We start from the raw sequence: 14,286 nt of genomic DNA, 5'->3' as shown, positions 1-14,286 counted from the left end.
CAGTTTGCCGCTTATTGAACACGATTGAGGTACGCGTAGAGGGGCGCTCTTGTGAGCCACGATAACATTACCGCAGGGGCGCCGCTTACGGCCCTTGGCTATATTTAATCATCGAATGTCGTGTGCCGCCTTGTCAAAATTGTCGGGTGTTCCTTACTACAAACGTAAGTGCCATAGTACTCACATGATAGCGCAGGTCGCGAAATCGCACCCTGCCCGTGTGCCGGCGGACGCGCCTGATTCAATTTATTGAACGTTTGTAATACCACATCTTATCCATATTATATCGCCCTCTTTAAAACAAACGTATGCGCCATAGCACCATATGGAGCGCCTGAGAACTCGCCTGATTCGCTTTATTGAGAGACTATAGCAACCCATTATATCCATAACCCATCGCACTCTTTTAAAACGATCGAAAGCGCTATAGTGCTAACAGGATAGTGCCTGGGCGCCGCGAACGCGCCAGATTCAATTTGGTGAGCGAATATAACGCCCCTTTTTTCCATAGCCTCTCGCACTGCTTAAAACGAAGGAAGACGCCATTGCGCTCACGGGAAAGCCCGGCAGCCAAATGTTTTGATGTGCTTCTGTTGGGTCTATTAATATTAATAGACACATTAAAAAAATGGAATTTTGAAATATTATGACATTTCCAAAATCTAACTAAAATGCTACCCAAGTTATCATGTCGTTGACACAAACACACAGACACAAATACATGCACACAGATACATAGGCAAACGCGTAGAGGAGAATGCAAATCTAGTTTTTTCCAGATTATGGCAATGTGTAAAAACGTCGAGATTTGTAAAAATCTCGATTTGAATGTCTTTCCCTTTTGCAATTTTACATTACTGTTTAGATACTTGGTATACAAAAAAAAATATGAATTAATTATTCATATAAAACGCTACATTTAAACCAGCATCTTCATAGTTGCCCACACGTGGGTAGATGAAGTAGAGTTCGTCTGTTTTATAGACCTCTTCATACTGGGAGATAATGGTGTCGAGATATTGAGTAAGGAAATCCACCTGAGATGATTAGACTCTCGGACATCATATAGGGCAGGTAAGTAGGTCACCAACCAGTTCTATGGCTCATTCAGGTTGAGCCGAAGAACTGGTTGGTGACCTACTTACCAGCCCTATAGGCTCAAGCTCTGGATCCGAATTCATGAATTTTTTTTTGGGTTTGCAGTCGTGAACGTAAATTATATTTAAATAGGCCTACCTGTTGTATTTACCAATATCTATGTTTTTTATTTTCTAAAATATGGGTAAAGATTGTTTCTAATACCGATTTGATCACTCTAATTCTCTATGTATTTATTTTTGTCATTCCTCAGGCATGATTTTAAAATAAAAATCTATCATGGATCCACTTTTTACAAATATCGAATTTCTAAGCTATTTACAAGCTAGTCTGAATAATATTTTTGGTCTTTTTATCGTACCATCAAATGTTGTGCACTTGTTTCAAAGATACAACGCAAAAATCTTCACCAGAAACGATTTGGTGAGTATATTTGAGTTGTTCGACACAGTTTAACATTTTTTTCCAATAGATTTGTGGCTTAAAATGAGTGTGTTTGTGCATCAGTCATCAGCTAGAAACATTGCAGTTAAATATGGATAGTTGGGAAGGCGTTTTACAGATGTTAGTGCACTGACTATAACATAAAAGGCTCAAGTTTGGATTCCGGGTGGTAAACTCTACGACTTCGCGGGGTACATAAGGTTCTAAAGGGTACCTGACTCTCGTTAAGGAAATCAAAGCGGCTGTGTATATTGCTGAACACGTTATTCCCTTGTTTGCCGTGGTCGTTAAAATAGAAGAGTTTTACTTCTTCTGACTCATGTGTCATGGACACATGGAAAGTCATCACAAATGTTAACATGAAAACTGTGAAGTAATTTCAATATAAAAGGAGAGTAGACTATATATTATTAAAAAAATTAATGAAAATCTGCGAAATAATTTAAAATTTAAATATAATGTCTTCTCAAATCCTAACATTGCATTTTAGTTTCTTGTCCATACTAATTAAACACAGTGTGAAATAAAAGCCAAAGAAGACACTAAAGGTGAGGTAGCAGCAAGTTCTCTACTGCTTGAGAGGCTGATGATTTATGAAGGCTAGTATCCGTGCTTAATAAAGGTTCTTAATGACCCAGGTGCTAAACTCGGACACATTGTGACACTTGTTAAAAAAGCTGTCATCGAAGCAGAGAGTAAGCGGCCTAATGTATGTATATATATATATATATATATATATATATATATATATATATATATATATATATATATATATATATATATATATATATATATATATATATATATATATATATTTACATATATATATATATATTTACATATATATATATATATATATATATATATATATATATATATATATATATATATATATATAAAGGCTATATACTAGACGTTACGGTCAGGCCTTGCACTGGCCTCTGTGAAAAAAACATATCTGTAAGGGACCGTGACTTATGTCTTTATTAAGAAGCATATATCTGGCCCTGTCCGAGGTTTAGGAAATATATTACTTTTCAAATTAAATGTCTATTGGCATTATGGCAAAATAACACATAACTCTAAACCTAACTCTAACTCTAAATTAACCCTAATCACTACCAACTACAAACGAAACCAAAACACAAAAACAAACGAAAAGTAACGCAAACAAAACGCAAACACAAACGCAAACAAAAACGGAAACACAAACGCAAACACAAAAGCAAACGCCAACACAAAAAAACGCAAACACATACGCAAACACAAGCATATACAAGAACTCAAACGTGAGGTAAACGCAAAAAAAAAACGCAAACGCAATCGCAAACACAAACACAAACGCTAACACAAAAGCAAAAACAAGCGCAAAATAAAACACAAACGCAAACGGTTAAAAAACGCAAATACAAACGCAAACGTAACACAAACATAACCGCAAACACAAGAACAAACACAGAAACAAATGCAGACGAAAACGGAAACAAAAACGAAAACGAAATAAAATGCCAACACAAATAAAATCGCAAACACAAACATAAACACAAACGAAAAAGCCAAAAAAAAACATTAACTCAAACCAAAACGCAAAGTGAAATATAAACGAAAATATAGAGTTCAGTTGGTAACTGCTTCTAAACTGTTTTTGATAAGTACATAATAATTAAAAAACGGCATACAGTGTATAAAATAAAGGTAATATGTAATAATATACCTGTTTTGTCTACCACCTTTGCACTTTATCAACATAAAATTAAAGTAAAAATGTGTTAGGGTTAGGGTTGGGGTTGGAGTTTGGGTTGGAGTTAGCGTTATTGTTAGGGCTATTTTTTTCTAGACTATTTTTTGTTGTTGTACATTTTTAAGAGAAGTAATTGGTAGAAAGGGCCGATAATTTTTATACTGTTTACAATCAAAACTGTTATTTTTGTGATAGGTAATAATTTTTTAACATCAATTAAAATTATAAGTTTGCAAAATGAAAATTTAGTTTGCAAATTATCAGTATTGAGATTTTTTAGACATCAATTCAGATTCTATTTATGAAAAAAAAAACATTTCTTTTTTACTTCATGCATGTGTTCCACAATTCCACCTGCAAAAATAAGACGCAGATTCCATTTAATTTATATATATATATATATATATATATATATATATATATATATATATATATATATATATATATATATATATATATATATATATATACATATATATATATATTTTATATATATATATATATATATATATATATATATATATATATATATATTCATTTTTTTAAAGTGCAGCGTATTTCATTATCCTTCCAAAAATATTTTTTTATTTAAAAAAAAACCATTTAGATAATATATTGTTAACTATCTTGGATTAAATATAAACATGCTACTTTGTATCTATCATATGTGTTACAGATAGCTGTAAATCTATTGGTGCAGAGAATTCCAACCAATGCTGTAAACATCAAAGTAAGCGACTTTATATATATATATATATATATATATATATATATATATATATATATATATATATATATATATATATATATAAATTTAAACGAATTGTTGCATAGGTATGGATTAAATCAGCAAACAGGACAATACTTCATACCCATTAATTACTACTTGACATTTCCACATCATGATTATCCCCAGTTTTAATTATACCTGTCAATTATCCAACCTACCAAGACCTTACCGAACCCACAAATTGCAGTAGGATAGTATCCTCTGAAAGTTACCAATTATGTCGGGAAAGACCTGAATAGGAATGTTTAATATGTATTCTGTACTTGGGTAAATACCGACGGTAGTAATTTAAGGAGATAATAGGGCTTAGGATAAGGGTCCGTGTGGGCATTGGGAGTAACGTTCCTGTTTCGTTAATCTATATCACTGTCGGTTGAAATTTAGGTTCTATTTTACTTATTTGAGCTTATTATGACTTCAATTACAGTTTTAAATATTAGTTTTGATCCTCTATATACGTTTCAACATTTAGTGTGCACTGGTTGCTTTTCATCTTATTGTACATATAGAAAAAGTTGTGTGTGTTGGATCGTCTGTTACACTTACTAATATTTTTTTCATTGTTTTTTTTTCCGGTTAACTCAATGTTTGGCTTAGCAATATGTTGTTATGACGGTGTAAAAAGCCACATACTATTACCTAATACTATGCTAATATTTGTTTTTTAACATTTTAATTGTAACACATTGTGTTTAGTTCACTAGAAGGTAGAATGGTATGTAATAATTTTTTTTTTTTGTATAATAATTTGACTCTGATGCTTATTATGTTTGGTTAACGAACCGTGTTAACATGGATTGATAAGTGATGTGTACATTAAATTTTCCACGTAGTTTCATGCATTGTTATTTGCATTAAAATTAAACATACATTTATATTTTATTTATTAAAATTTAGACACGGATATTAATGGCTATAGCAAAGCCTAGGCAATTTATATTTCCTTTACTTGATTTAATGGTGTGAAAACTATATACTCTTTCATGATTATATTTTAAATGGTATTTTCATTATGAACAATGTACACGTGTACATGTACAAGCATATGTTTGTTTTGACGGTTTTGCTTGCTTTTGCGTTTACGTTTGAGTTTAATGATGTGTTTTAGTTTCAGTTAGTGTTTGCTTGTATGTTTGCTTTTAAATTTCTTTCGTTGTTGTATGTATTTATATTTGCATTTATGTTTTCGTTTATGTTTACCTTTACGTTTTTGTTTGCATTTTACGTTCAAGGTTTTGTTTACGTTGCTTTTATGTTTGCATGTATATTTGTGTTTATATTTGGATTTATATTTGTGTTTATGTTTATATATAAACATATATATATATATATATATATATATATATATATATATATATATATATATATATATATATATATATATGTATATATATATATATATATATATATACATATATATATATATATATATATATATATATATATATATATATATATATATATATATATATATATATATATGTATATATATATACTATATATATATATATATATATATATATATATATATATATATATATATATATATATATATATTTATATATATATATATATATATATATATATATATATATATATATATATATATATATACACTAACTTATACCCGTGCTTCGCCATGGTGTGGATATGGATGTTACCCTCGGACGGGGGTCCTCGCATTGGGGCGAATATTTTTTTAGCGCGTGTGTCGGTATCCTCAGAGTTTACAGCGCTGCGCGCTTCGCTACGATTGGGATAAGAGTATTATCTCAGAGTTAACCGCGCTGCGCGCGGTTGTCTGCCAACTACCTTTTGAACAGAACAAAACGCTGCACAATAGTAGCTTATACCAGTGCTTCACTACGGTTTGGATATGGATATTACCTCAGAGCAAAGCGCTGCGCCCGGGTTGGGGGTCGTCGCATTGGTTCAAATAATTCATCAGCGCACCAATCTCTGCGCGGTTGTCGGTAGCACTTTGGTGCGAATATGGATATTCACGAAAATTAAACAACGGTAAAAAAATTGAGAGCCGACGATCTCACGAACGTCCGCCCAGACATACCCCCTCCCCGTTCCCAAGGCGTCATCAAGAGAGGGAAAAAGAGAGAAAGCAACGTAGACCAAGAATCGCAGTAATCTTACAAGTGACAACGTTTTTAACACAAACATTACAAAAATGCGAGCCAATGCAAGCTAAATAAACCGGGAGTGATCTCCCCTAAACTTTCTCGAATATTCTTATATAAAATAACAGGGGATGGAAACTCGGGCTATAGACATGATTTTTAATCCATTTTAAATACTTAAAGTTTTAAAAATAGAATAAAATCTCGTAGACAAATTAATTGCACACCAAGTGAACGCAAATAAAAAAAGCGCATAATAGTGCGCAATATTATTAGTACTTTAAAAATTTACATTAGTTTTTTGAGAAATCGGAAGTAGCGTAAATTACTACTTCCGTTAAACGGAAATGACTCAAAATTTAACAGAAGGTAGAGAATTAGATCTTTTACTTACGTATGAAATTTCATTTATCTATCTGAAATAGTACTCAAGTTATAGGCTTTTGAAAAATTCAAAGTAGGAAAAGTACCACTTCCGGTTATCAGAAATCGCTCAAAAGTTGTTACGGATCTACGATTTTGATTAAATACTTATATATGAAATTTCATCAACCTAGCTGTAACGGTACTCAAGTTATCGTGTTTACACACGGACAGACACACACACAGACACACACACACACAGACATACGGACAAGATTGCAAAATTATGTTTTTCCGTATCAGTGAGGTGTAAAACGTCGAGATTTGTAAAAATCTCGATTTTTTTACTTTCTCTATACTACGTATATACGAGAAAGTAAAAAGTGTCTTCTTAAAAAAATCCTCGTACAAATAGCTATCATATTATCTGACATAGGGTAAATGGCTAGTAAGAATAAAGGACGGAATTATGGCTTAATATTCACTAAGACGTTAAGAAAACAAAAGTAATCAAATTATATTTGACTAAAATCCAGTTTTACTTCATATATGATAAAATAGGTGGTATAAAAAGATATGTAAGCCAATACGGCACTGAATTAAAAACATTTAAATATCGACAAAAATGCGTTATATAATACTAAAAGAGGCAACATTGTTACATTTTTATTAGAAATGTCGACATTTTCCGTAGGCCCTAATGACGACAGTGTAACGATTTTACGTGATCATGTCTGTAATTCATTTTTACAGATTTAAATTTGGCAGCAGAAAACAACGACTTGAAACGAAAAAATGACTCTTTGGAGAAAGAAAAACGTACGTATTATGAATTTACACACACACACACACACATATATATATATATATATATATATATATATATATATATATATATATATATATATATATATATATATATATATATATATATATATATATATATATATAAACATGTGTGTGCGTTTGTGTGTGTGTGTGTGACAAAATATAAAAGGGGAAGGACGTAAATTACATTTGTTGAGTTATGCTTTACATTTACAAACATTGCAGTTGAGCTTCAACAAATAATTCAGAGACTACAGGATGAAAAAGCTAAGATGTCTAATTCAAAAGGTAGATACTAAAAGCTAAATTCAACCAATGCACACATTACATTATTTAACTCTATTCGTGTCGTTTTAAGTTGTAGTATCTAATCATATGTTACATTACATATTGAAATTTACACACACACACACACACACACACATATATATATATATATATATATATATATATATATATATATATATATATATATATATATATATATATATATATATATATATATATATATATATATATATATATATATATATATATATATATATATATATATGTGTGTGTTTGTGTGTGCTTGTGTGTTGTTTCCATTTACTTCTTATACCGTTCTTTGTCGATTTTACTTGCAGCCAAATTAGTAGAATACAACAAACAGCTGAACATTAAAATTGAAATAAACCGGGAGTGATCTCCCCTAAACTTTCTCGAATGTTCGAATATAACACTACGTGGGATGGCAACACGGAGTATAGACATGATTTTTGTTTTTCTTAAACTTTTAAAAATAGAATAAAATCTAGTAGAAAAAAGAATTGCGCACAAAGCAAACGCCAAAGCAAAAAGTGCATAATAGTGCGCTATATTATTAGTTCTTTATAAATTTACATGCGTTTTTTGAGAAATCGGATATAGCGTAAATTAGTACTTCCGATCAACGGAAATTAATCAAACTTTGAAAGAAGGAAGAGAATTAGATTTTTTACTTACATGTGAAATTTCATTTATCTATATGAAATAGTACTCAAGTTATAGGCTTATGAAAAATTCAAAGTAGAAAAAAGACCACTTCCGGTTGTCGGAAATCGCTCAAATATTGTTACCTATCTACGATTTTGATAAAATACCTATATATAAAATTTCATCACCCTAGCTGTAACGGTACTCAAGTTATCGTGTTTAAACACAGACAGATAGACAGACACACAACAACACAGACATACGGACAAGATTGCAAAAAACATTTCCGTATCAGTGAAGTGTAAAACGTCGAGATTTGCAAAAATCTTCGATTTTTTTTTGCACGATTACAAGACTTTCTCTATACTTCGTATATACGAGAAAGTAAAAATAAATGAAACTAGACCACCCGTCATCCTTTGGATAACTGTGGGTTAAGGGGTTATTTAAAGAGGACTTTTTTGACATTTATGTCTCCACCCCCCCCCCCCTCCCAGATCGCCACATATTTTTGTGTGTAACTTAAGAACCAGGTTTTTTTTCTGTCAAAACGGCTATCATAAAAAAAGTTAAGGGTGCTGACTGTATGCAATTTGTTTAAAAATAACTATTTCGTCGTACACTTTACAGTAGAGCAACGTGAACCATATTACACATTCAGATTATCAGATTGAAATAATACTTAAGTGTTTTGGGCTATATACATTATGTCCTTATAAAAAATACAATTTTATGTTTTTCAGTTGAATCGTTGAAAGATATTATATGTTAAAGTGCTGTTTGTGTGTGTTTAAAAAAGAAACAAAACGAAATCTAATAACAACACATAGACAATAAAAAAAACTATCCTATAATATGTTTTTTAATAATGATAGAATATTTTAAAAAATGAAAATATGGCATTTAAAAATGGTTTCAAATAAATTAATTTAAAGTACAGGTTTTTATTGTTAGATCTATTATTATCAGAGTAGTAATAAAAAAGGTGTAATATGACATTTTGCTGGCCTAGTAAAAGCTATAATACGCACAATTACATATTTGATGATCAAATAAATATGATTTTGGACCAACAATGTAAAAAGATAATAAATTGTACTGTTTGTAATTTTATTAACACATCATCGGAGATATTGAACTACTGGAAATTACTTTTTTTACGTTGAAACTGTTAAATCATATTTACTTGCACAAGGAAACATTTGTATTGATTGATGAATATAATATCCAACTATTTATTTAGACCTACACCATCACAACATAGGTCTAACTATTTCCTGCTTAAAACTTCTACAGTAAAACCAGAACACCAAAAACAACAAAATTGAATTTATTGTAAAATACTTCTAATGACTACATTCCTTGTAAATATGCTATCTTTTAAAAGCACTTTAACATTTTCATTGCTTCTTCCTCGGCTTAGTGCTACATATAACTGACCATGCTGAAATACAGGTTTTTCTAAGACAATAAGGACACTTTCCATGGTCTGCCATTGGGCCTTGTGTACTGTCATGGCACATCTTGACTGGACTGGAAACTGTGTTCTTTGTAGGGGAATGTCGTCGCCTTCAATTAATTTTACTGTTATTCTTGGTATCAAAACAGTTTCGTTTTGATATTGTCCTATAAGTATTTTAGCTACTATAAGGTTGTTATGCAGCGCTTGAATTACTAGTCTAGTTCCATTGCACAATCTTGGGGGATCAAGAATTTATAGCATTGCTATAGGGGAACCTATTTTTAGTTCCAACCTATGCGGTGATAGACCAGAAAACTCAACAGAATCTAAAAAATTCAGTGGGAAAATGTGCAGAGTCAGTTCCTTCAATTACAGAGTTGAAAGAGAAATATTCTTTCAACTGACCGGGAAATTCTCTTATGCACATTGAACTTATTTTTCTTAAATTTTCATTCAATGGCAACATAATTCATCTTATTTGAAAATACCACCATAGGTTCTCCAAATGAAGGGTATGTGTTTTTCATACATTGTTCGAAAAAAATATTGCTGAGGACCATATCTTCCGGTAATTGTATTTCCCCATTTTCATTTGTAGGTATTTTACCTTCCCCAACTTTTAATAAGAGCCTGCTGTAGTTAATTTCTCCTTCTTCAAGACGCATGTTTAAATTCAAATTAACTTTGTAAATAACTCCCAAAGGTAAGATTTTTTTTAATGGTGGCATTTTTTATGTCTATTTCGTTTCCTGGAAAATCTCCACAGCAAATAGTGATGATGCCTCCAAAAGCGACGTCCTTATGACAGACACCGCGCAGTGTTCTGTCAATAGCTTCAAAACATTCTCGTCTGGCCATGGAGCATTCATCCCAAACAATCAGCTTTGTTTGACGGAGAAGACCTGCTGTATTCGAGTTCGTTTCTATGTTGCATACTGAGTTGCCATCTACTAGTATTGGGATTTTAAAACGGGAATGGGCGGTTCTGCCTCCAGGCATTAATGTTGATCCTATACCGGAAGATGCCACTGCAAGGGCAATATATCCTTTGGCTCTTACCTGTGATATTATTAAATTTATGAGGAAAGTTAACTCTCCTCCAGGGGCATCAATAAAAACCATGGATGGTTTATTTTCCTCATGACACTAATACATAATTGTATACTGCTAACTGGTCACAGTTCAACATGGGTGCCTTTTCTCGGACGTAAATGGACAATTTTTCCCTGCGGTAGCTCGTCTCTTTGGTTATATCCTCATTGTGTCCAAGATAACGTAGAGAAGTTGGTGTCAGCAAACTGTAGTCAGCGAGTCTTTTGCCGTATGCTTCTAGCTTCTCTTGAATATATAAGAGTGCCTGGTCATGGTTAGTTGGGTTCTCATTTGTGCGAGTTGACATGTCCGACTTTAAGTAGTCCTGTGACATAGAGTTTTTAAACTGCTCCTACAGCTCTTTAGGGTTGACAATTTCCTCATGTGTCAGCAGGGCTACAAATAAATCTCGCATAGCCCTCGGCAGTCTCGTTTTTTTCTGCATCTAGTAATGTCTGACGCCAGTGATCATCAGTCTGTAAGAGGCCCCTTGCTATACACGCTTTTTTTAATGTAGCCAAGTTATTTTCATCGTGTATTTTTAAATCATCGAAAGATTGCGGTCCTTTTACGTGGTGCAGAAGGAGCCGTAGATAGTACAATTCACCACATCGTGGTGAAACTGTGTAGACCCGTCCCAAAACATTGGCCTCAAACCTCCCTGGATGACTTTGGTTTTCTTTTTCAACCTTTCTTCGCTGCCATTGCTTATTGGCCCAGGTAAAGTACCGTGGTACTTCAGCATAAACAATGTTCTGGCAAAAAGGTCATCTGTGTTTAGTTTCAGAAACTGAGTTAGAGTTGTTTTTCACATCTCTGTGTCAGTAAGCCCAGCATTGTCTTGAAAAAAAAAACCAGGTTGTTCGTCGGGAAGATGGACTTGCAGCCTAACTACCGTCATTTTGCTTGAGACCAAACATTGCCTGGTTACTGCATTTCAGTGTGTATTTCACAACATTTTTTATTGATTTAACCGACGTGCAGACTTCCACATTCAAATGACAGTTAAATATTTTCAAGAGCTGAATATTGTGAGGGACGACCCACTCAGATATTATTGGTGTTCCCTCTCTTCCTTCTTTGTAGCCGAAAAATATACCCATATCCACCGATCTTCTCCTACAGACCGGATATGAATCCTCTCCACACATTGTGTGTTCCACGAAAGATTTAGGATAGCGTTTAGAACACGCGCCATTTTTCCAACAAGGAGATGTGACACAACAGTTCGGGCTATGAATCATGTGCCTTAGAACTAAAGCGTGTCCCTCAGCATCTTCCAATGGATTAGGTATCTCAGCCTGCACGAACTGATCATACACGTTTGGTGGAGGTTTGGTTTCTTCATCGAGCCAAAGTGAACAGTGCAGATGAGGCAGTCCTCGCTTTTGATATTCGGTGCTTATTATAAAAGCAGTGCACCTGCATAACAAACCGCCAGGCCCTGTCAAGTACTTGAGGAATAATTTTCTTTTTAATTCAAAAACTCTAGCAATAAGGTCAAGATATCTTTAATTTGTTCTTTAGCTAGCGTTAGGGACCTAGCACACGGATTATATTTTCAAGTGAAGTAGAGTTGAGTAGGTCACCTGTGACGTCAGTATATGAAGGGATAGTCCGAAATCGGTGTGTTCGGTGTTTTTAAAAGATAAAAAACATATTTTTGAATGTTGGTTTTTTTTGTGTGACGATAAGTGACGCTGCAGTAGCGTAGCGAGAGGGGGGCATATGTCCCCGGGCGCCAACCTTAGGGGGCGCTAAAATGGGTTGGAAAAATAAATTGAAAGGTTGAGGGGGGTGCAAATCGAAAGTTTGAGGGGGGGGGGGGTGCAAATCGAAATCTTGAGGGAGGGGGGGGGGGGGGGGGGGTTGCAACTCGAAATCTTGAGGGGGGGGGGGTTCAAATCGAAAAGTTTGTCGCCGGGCGCAGGGAAGGGTCGCTACGTCTCTGAGTGACAGACGTGATGTTTTTTGATGGATGACCCCCGAAACTCTCAGTTATCCAACGGATGACGGGTAGTCTAGTATACTACTAAAACTCAAGTTTGTTTACATGAATATTTGTTTGTCTGATTTACTATTGTATATGGTTCTACTCTATCTGGAGAGCTGTAAAATAGTATGTAGGTAGAGAATAATTTTTTATTGCAGACAGACTGTTAATCACACATTTATTTAAAGAAGTTAGTTAATTTATTGATTTATTCATAGGTAGATTAACCACATTTGTATTAAAGTTTTAGAACAATGGCTTAACTTTGGCTGAATAGTGATGTTTGATAACTCATTTGTTTGTTTGTTTGTTTTTCTGATTTGTTATTGGGGAGAATCTTCATTATGTGTAGAGCTGTAAAATGGTATTTTGGGTGGTAAATATTGTTCCTTCTTAAAAACACTGTTAATTACAAACTAATTTAAAGCCGTTAATTAATTTATTGATATATTCATGGGTAAATTAACCACATTATTATAAAAGTCTAAAACAATGACTTTAGTAATAGTAAGTAGTGTTATTTTCTTTGTACAACAATGTTTTCAATTATTTTTCCTAAGGCCTACATGTGAATGATAAGGTTGACTATCAGGACCTCGCGGGGAACAGGGCAGGTGAAGTAGAGTTCAGCTGTTTGTTTGTCCTTAGCATATGAAGGGATAGTGTGGTCAGAGACATGCTCGTCTGGAATCGTTTTCTTAAACGATAAAAACATGTTGTCTGAGACTTGGCTAGACACTGGGCAGGTGAAGTAGGGTTGAGTAAGTCACCTGTGACGTCAGTATATGAAGGGATAGTCCGAAATCGTTGTTTTCGGTGTTTTTAAAAGATAAAAAACATATGTTTGAATGTGGGGTCTGTTTTTTGTGACGATAAGTGACACTGCAGTAGCGTAGCGAGGGGGGTGGGGGCGGGGGGTACATATGTCCCCGGGCGCCGACCTTAGGGGGCGCCAAAATGGGTTGGAAAAATAAATTGAAAGGTTGAGAGGGTGCAAATCGAAAGTTTGAGGGGGGGGTGCAAATCGAAATCTTGAGGGGGGGTGGGGTGGTGCACATCGAAAGTTTGAGGGGGGTGCATATCGAAATCTTGCCAGGGGGGGGGGGGCGGGGGGTTCAAATCGAAAAGTTTGTCCCCGGGCACCGGGATGGGTCGCTGCGCCTCTGAGTGACAGACGTGATGCTTTTTATGGATGACCCCCGAAACCCACAGTTATCCAACGGATGACGGGTAGTCTAGTACCAATTAAAAGTCTAATTGTGTTGAATTGGTAAGCATAACCTATCCTTTGTTCTGTATCAAAATTATTAAACTGTGGGTGCGAATTCTCAGCAAGTTTCAGTCACTGTTGTGAGCCATTAAACTGTAAGTGAAAAGTTTCATTGTGTT

At 33.8% G+C, this 14,286-nt stretch overlaps 1 long non-coding RNA gene across 1 annotated transcript; it reads left to right on the top strand.

Annotated features, from left to right (window-relative positions):
- The first annotated feature begins 1,363 nt into the window (after nt 1-1,363).
- LOC131943698 (uncharacterized) lies at nt 1,364-9,057 on the top strand. The gene is made up of 6 exons (XR_009386932.1): nt 1,364-1,521; nt 2,060-2,237; nt 3,960-4,013; nt 7,322-7,387; nt 7,622-7,684; nt 8,023-9,057. It is a non-coding gene; the product is annotated as an uncharacterized LOC131943698 (long non-coding RNA).
- The last annotated feature ends 5,229 nt before the right edge of the window (nt 9,058-14,286 follow it).

This window comes from Physella acuta, unplaced genomic scaffold (assembly GCF_028476545.2).
Source record: "Physella acuta isolate Inbredline_101_S28 unplaced genomic scaffold, ASM2847654v3 ptg000464l, whole genome shotgun sequence".
Lineage (NCBI taxonomy): Eukaryota > Metazoa > Mollusca > Gastropoda > Physidae > Physella > Physella acuta.
The sequence above is the reverse complement of the archived record's forward strand: the minus strand, read 5'-3'. Positions and strand labels throughout refer to the sequence as shown.